The following is a 7220-nucleotide window of genomic DNA, read 5'->3' as shown; positions in this document are numbered from 1 at the left end:
CCTCGGCCGCTCGACGGCCTTGTCGGAGTGCGTATAATGTGGCTTCAGCCGAGGCTGCCCATTGTGGATCATCGTATAAGATGGCCATGGCGTTAAAAAAATTGCCAACCAAACCAAGATGTGGGTCATTGTTTCCCCTTAGTCGGTGGGCCCAGTCTTAGGGTTCACCCTGCAACAGGGAGATGACAAACCCCACCTTTACTGATTCCGTCAGAAAGGTCCGTGGTTTCAGTTCAAAATAGAGCAGGCAGGAGTCACGGAACGACCGGAAGCGTGTGCGGTCCCCGTGGAAGCGCTCTGGTAAGGGTACTCGGGGTTCTGCCACAGTGAGTGGTGTGGAAGACCCGGGAGCTGGCTCATGGGCTGCTACGGCCAGGGGTGCAGGAGCCGGGGCCTGTGAAACAGGGACAGGTATGGTGCAGGTCTGGAACCAGTTTTCAATCTGCAAACATCTGTCCTGTAACGCGTTTACAGCTTGCGTCAGGGTAGCCAGGTGTCTGCAAACTTCCTCCATCGGGGAGGGTCCTCCTCGAGGCTCAGTCATGGCCTTCTGGTACTGTAACGGACCGCCTGACGGCACCACTAGCACTCCACTGGTCAGGTGTCCCCAGAGCGTGGAATCTAAGCCCCAGAGTACTTGTTCACCAGGGCCCCTGATGGTGGGGATGGACTTGGAGTACCCCGAGACCAGGTCGTGACTACTGAGTACACCCGTCAGTGGTAGGGGTGTTTGCCAGGGGCTCCAACAGGGGAGAGCCTGATATGAGGAGGTCGGGTGACACCGATGGGATGGATGGATGGCTGAGCAAGTGCGAAGTCAGACAGGCCGAGTCGGTAACAGAGAGGACGGTACGGTACAAGGCAGCGGGCAGAGAATAGTCGGGTCACACGTCAGGTCAGCAACAGCAGGTCAGATGTAATGGGGGGCATTCAGGAGAGAGGTCAGGCAAAGCAAGGGTCTGGGCAGGAGAAATCAGCAGGTCAAGAACAATCCGGGTCAATAACTTACTAGGTACAGGTTCTCAGGATACAGGATACAGGTAAGACCAGAAGGCACTGAATGACAGCTCAGGGCCATTTAAATATCCTGCCCTGCGCTGTCAGTGGTGCCACGCGCGCGCGCGCGGTCCCTACTGCGCATGCGCAAACTCACTCACCGCGGTCGACCAGGTCCCAGTGCCCGCATTCCAACACAGGGTGGTGCACTGCGCCTGCGCCGAGCCCATCGCGGTAGTGATCCCTGACATATACATTGTACAGATGTGCAACTTTGCAGGGAGTTTATGGGGACCCCCCAGACATGATAATTACATTTTTCATTTTTTTATGATTCCTGTCCCTCAGGGCCATCCCCGAGTCACCATACCACTTCTGGGGCCAATAACTGGCATAAAAGCCTTCAGAATGGACACTTTTCCATTTACAAGTTCCAGTCCCATAGACTTGAATTGAGTTCGAAGTTTGCGGTTGAACTTTCGTCAAGTTGGAATGTTGGACCGCGAACCGAACAGGGGGGTGTTGGACCCGTCACTACTTATTACATGTCTGTGTCCTTCTGTAGAAGAATTCTTCTAGCTACGTGTCTCAGTCCCAGCCTCTCCCTGTGTAGGAATGTACACCTCGCCCCGTGTAGGAGTGTACAGAACGGGTCACATTGGATACGGAGTGTCAGAGACTTTCCCCGTCATTCTGTCTTCTGCTCTCAGCGATGGCGTCTTCTGATCTGAGGAAGGAGCTGGAATGTTCCGTCTGTCTGAACATTTATACAGATCCTGTAACCCTGACATGTGGACACAACTTCTGCTGGGTCTGTATTGGCCGTGTGTTGGATACACAGGAGGAGTCTGGAGGTTATTCCTGTCCTGAATGCAGAGAAGAGTTCCAGGAACGTCCTGCACTGAGGAGGAACATAACACAACGTAACATAGTGGAGAACTTCCAGTCTACCCATCCAGAGCAGGAGGAGTCCGGGGTCTTCTGTACTTACTGTATTCACACTCCTGTACCGGCTGTGAAATCCTGTCTGCTGTGTGAAGCTTCTCTGTGTGACAACCACCTGAGAGTCCACAGCAAGTCACCAGAACACATCCTATGTGACCCCACCACTTCCCTGAAGGACAGGAAATGCTCCATCCATAAGAAGATCCTGGAGTATTACTGCACCGAGGACTCCACCTGTATCTGCATGTCCTGCAGTTTGGCCGGAGAACATCGGGGACACCAGGTGAAGACTCTGGAGGAGGCCTTTGAGATGAAGAAGAAGAAACTGAGGAATGTTCTGCAGAAACTGATGACAGAGAGAGAGGAGATGGAGAAAAGAGTCCAGAGTCTGCAGGAACGCAGGAGGAAAGTACAAGGAAAAGCAGATGATGAAACCAAGAGAGTCACTGCCCTGTTCAGAGAGCTCAGGAGACGTCTGGAAGACCTGGAGAAGAGAGTCCTGAGGGACATCTCCGGGTGGGCAGAGCGGGTCTCCCATCCCATGTTGGATTATATTCGGGATCTGGAAATAAAGAAGGAGGAGCTGTCCAGGAAGATGAGGGACATTGAGAAGCTGTGTAACATGACGGATCCACTGACTGTCCTACAGGAATCAGACACAGGTGACTTGTGTGATACTGAGGATGGAGATGATGAGGACAGAGAGAGACATGAGAACCTCCTCCATGATGGAGGGGATGGGGATGTGGGGGGGATCTCACACACATTACACACGGGTTTATCTGATATCATGTCTGGGGTCAATGTACAGAAATGTACAGGCACACATGTCTCTCCACATTCTACTACAAAGGGCAAAGGTCCCATCAATGGTCCACCATCCAGGAAACGCCTCAAACCCTCCCCTACTGGAGGACCAAATATTGGGGCTGTACAGCAAACATGGGGGGTGTCGGGGGTTACAGACATATTACTGGATGTGAGGACAGCTGGTAATAATCTACATATATCAGATGACGGGAAAACTGCTTCCTGGTCATCACATCAGAATCGGCCAGAAACACCAGAGAGGTTCCAGGGTTATCCTCAGGTGATGAGCAGTCAGAGCTTCTCCTCCGGGAGACATTACTGGGAAGTGGATGTCGGGGGGGCAGATCACTGGAGAGTCGGGATGTGTTACCCCAATATAGACAGGAGAGGAGGTCAGTCACGGATTGGATATAATAAGAAGTCCTGGGGCTTGGAGAGGTGGGGGTGGTTGGGGGGTAATCAGTACTCAGTGATATATGACAGGAAGAAGACCCCATTCCCCGGCGGTGTCTCCAGTACCAGAGTCAGGATAGATCTGGATTATGAGGCCGGGCGGATCTCCTTCTATGATCTGTGTGACCCGATCCGACACCTCCACACCTTCACCACCACCTTCACTCAGCCCCTCCATGTCGGGGTATGGGTATGGGGAGGTTGTATAAAGATATGTGGGAGGAGATAGAAGTGAGAGATCCGCCCAGAGACATCACAAGGGGGATGATCTGATTGGTGATTGGTGCAATACTCAGCCAATAGGAGGAAGGGCAGGAAACAGGAGTGATTTGTGGAGAAAGCTGCAGGTTACGGGGCCGTCATCTTCATCCTAAACCTCACTTCACTCCCTAGTGTGTCACTGACCAGGAACAAGCATGCAGGAGGTCCGAGTGTTCCGCCTTTACTGGATGCATGCTTGTCACACTTATTTTTGACAGTGGCAATAAAATGACAATTAAAAAATGAGGGGGTTTATTTGAAGTTTCAAAATGACAGTTATTTTTATTAAGTTGAAAAATTACAGGTTTTTTGACAGTGGCAAAATATGGGTTATTTTTGACAATTAAAAATTAGGTTTTTTTTGTCGGTTGCAATATGACAGTTACAGTGCGGCAAAAAAGTTGTGTTTCTACCAAACAGTTCTATTTTGGTTTCATCTGACCATATGACATTCTCCCAATCCTCTTCTGGATCATCCAAATGCTCTCTAGCAAACTTCAGACGGGCCCCGGACATGTACTGGCTTAAGCAGGGGGCCACGTCTGGCACTGCAGGATCTGAGTCCCTGGTGGCGTAGTGTGTTACTGATGGTAGTCTTTGTTACGTTGGTCCCAGCTCTCTGCAGGTCACTCACTAGGTCCCCCCATGTGGTCCTGGGATTTTTGCTCACCGTTCTTGTGATCATTTTGACCCCACGGGGTGAAATCTTGCGTGGAGCCCCAGATCGAGGGAGATTATCAGTGGTCTTGTATGTCTTCCATTTTCTAATTATTGCTCCCACAGTTGATTTGTTCACACCGAGCTGCTTGCCTATTGCAGATTCAGTCTTCCCAGCCTGGTGCAGGTCTACAATTTTGTTTCTGGTGTCCTTCGACAGCTCTTTGGTCTTCACCATAGTGGAGTTTGGAGTGTGACTGTTTGAGGTTGTGGACAGGTGTCTTTTATACTGATAACAAGTTCAAACAGTTGCCTTTGATACAGGTAATGAGTGCAGGACAGAGGAGCCTCTTAAAGAAGAAGGTCCAGGTCTGTGAGAGCCAGAAATCTTGCTTGTTTGTAGGAGACCAAATACTTATTTTCCACCATAATTTGCAAATAAATTCTTTCCAGATCAGCCAATGAGATTGTCTGGATTTGTTTTCTCATTTTGTCTCTCATAGTTGAGGTCTCCCTATGATGCCAATTACAGGCCTCTCTCATCTTTGTAAGTGGAAGAACTTGCACAATTGGTGGGGACTAAATACTTTTTTGCCCCCCTGTATATTTGACAGTGGCAAAAAAATGACAATTGAAAAATTAGTTTTTTTTTTAACATTTTAAAAATGACTTTTTTGTCAGTTAAGATTTTATTTTTGAAAAACAACAGTTATATTTCAGAGTAGAACAATTAGTTATTTTTGACAGTGGAAAACAAGGCAATTGAAAAATGAGGGTTTTTTTGACAGTTGAAAAATTTGTTGAAAAAAAAAGTCAAAAATAACTGTCATTTTTCAACTGACGAAAAATAACTAATTTTTTTTAAATTACAAAAAAACAAATCATTTTTTAGATGTCAAAAAAACCTGTCATTTTTCAACTGTCAAAAAACCCTTCTTTTTTATATGTGATTTTTTTTTTCACTGTCAAAAATGATCTGCATTTTATTGCCAAAACTGTCATTTTTCAACTGTCAAATATAACTGTCGTTTTTCGACTGTTAAAAATAACTGCCAATTTTAAACTGACAAAAAATAACTAATTTTTCAACTGTAAAAAAAACCTCATTTTTCAATTGGCATTTTTTTCCACAGTCAAAAATTACTTGTAATTTTTTGCTACTGTAAAAAATTAACTGTCATTTTCAACTGTCAAAAAAAGCCTCTCTGTTTTTAAATGTGATTTTTTTTTCTATGTCAAAAATGATCTGCATTTTATTGCCACTCTAAAAAAAGCTGTCATTTTCCAACTGTCAAATATAACTGTCAAATGTAATTTTTCAACTGTAAAAAAAAAAAAAAAAATTTTTAATGACAAAAAATAACTGTCATTTTTCAACTATCAAGAAACCCTCATTTTTCAACTGTCATTTTTTCCACTGTCAAAAATTACCTGTCATTTTCAACTGTCGAAAAAAACCTAATTTTTCAACTGTCATTTTATTGCCACTGACAAAAAAACTCTGTCATTTCTTGGCAAAATAAAAATATAACTGTCATTTTTCAACTATGAAAAACACTAATTTTTCAATTGCCATTTTTTCCACTGTAAAAAAATTAACTGTCATTTTCAAATGTCAAATATAACTCATTTTTCTACTGACAAAAAATAACATTTTTCGGAATCCATTGGCTTTTTATGAAACTTGCTCTCCAGAAATGTGGAATTACAGATTGGATGTTATCAGCCATCCTCTCCCATTATTCCAACCCCTCTGTCACAGTTGTAACTGACGGCTCCCTCTCACAACCCTTCCACATATCTAATGGCACCAGGCAGGGCTGCCCCTTATCTCCCATACCTTCCACCTTAGTAATTGAACCCCCGGCATCCAAACTCAGAGACGACCCAACATTCACAGGTATTACTCATCATAACCCGGAACATAAAATCTGCCTCTTCATGGAGGATATCATCCTAATGGTTACCAATCCTTATAAATCTCTCCAATCGATACGCACTCATCTCCACAACTACTCAGAAGTCTCCGACTATGAGCTCAACGAACCAAAATCCTCCATATTAAACCTTTATACTCCTCCTAGGATCCAAAATATGCTGACCAAACATTTCCCTTTCTCCTGGGAACACCATAGCACCCCTTGTTTGGGAACCAAACTCACCACCACAACTAACCAATTATATGACGCCAATCACAAACTGCTCCTTGAATCCCTCCCACAGGAACTCAGACAACTACATACACCCACATTATCCACAATGGGTAGAATAGCACCCCTAAAAATGTGTATATTACCTAAAATACTTTACATATTCCGTACTCTTCCAACTCCAGTCCCCAACGCCTTCTTCTCCAAACTCCAAGCGATACTAAACAAATTCACGTGGAACTCAATAAAACCTAGGTGCACGACAAATTTACTAATAAGACCTTCCTCCGGGGGAGGAGCAGGTCTCCCACATGTAAAATCTTACAACGCCACGCTCCTAGACCAGCTCTTCTTTTGGTGGCATCCTACTAAAGATAAAACGTGGACCTACATGGAAAGTCCTCCACAACTTCCGCATACTCCTGACAACTTATTGTTCCCACCTCTAAATACCCGAACTCACCTACTACCCCACCATCCGTGTATAAAAGCCTCCTTCAGGCCTGGTATGACCTTTTATCCTCCAATCACCCAGAAAATGAAACAAAAAGAATTCCTACTCCAACCTCCACCCTACACTTCATCATTCCCTCTCTAATCCTGACACAATGGGAAAATCGAGGAATATCTCATATTCCAGACTTATACATAGACCACAGACTAGAATCCTTCCCTACTCTCCAAAAACAATTCCACCTCCCTGACAATGAAAACTTCCCGTCCATAAGAGACGCCCACTCCTCACGTACAATAGACTTACCTCTAGAACTAACAATCCCCTCCACCGCGTACCTCTTCTTCCACAGAACGCAGAATCCGAAGAAAGGAATCTCCACCTTTTATACCATTATAACTAAAACTCAGTTCACCATAAACACCACTTCCCTGACTGGGGAAAATCCTTCTCCAACCGGAGTCTCCACACACTTGGGGGAAAACCTTCAACAT

General features: G+C 45.4%; 1 pseudogene; it reads left to right on the top strand.

The window, feature by feature from the left end:
- Positions 1 to 1702: 1702 nt before the first annotated feature.
- On the top strand, positions 1703 to 5683 carry LOC149435944 (E3 ubiquitin-protein ligase TRIM39-like; annotated as a pseudogene).
- The last annotated feature ends 1537 nt before the right edge of the window (positions 5684 to 7220 follow it).

The sequence above is a fragment of the Staurois parvus genome, unplaced genomic scaffold (assembly GCF_062004578.1).
Source record: "Staurois parvus isolate SC_StPar_1 unplaced genomic scaffold, SC_StPar_1.0 ptg001446l, whole genome shotgun sequence".
Lineage (NCBI taxonomy): Eukaryota > Metazoa > Chordata > Amphibia > Anura > Ranidae > Staurois > Staurois parvus.
Note: the sequence above shows the minus strand (reverse complement) of the source record. Positions and strands in the feature narration are given on the sequence as shown.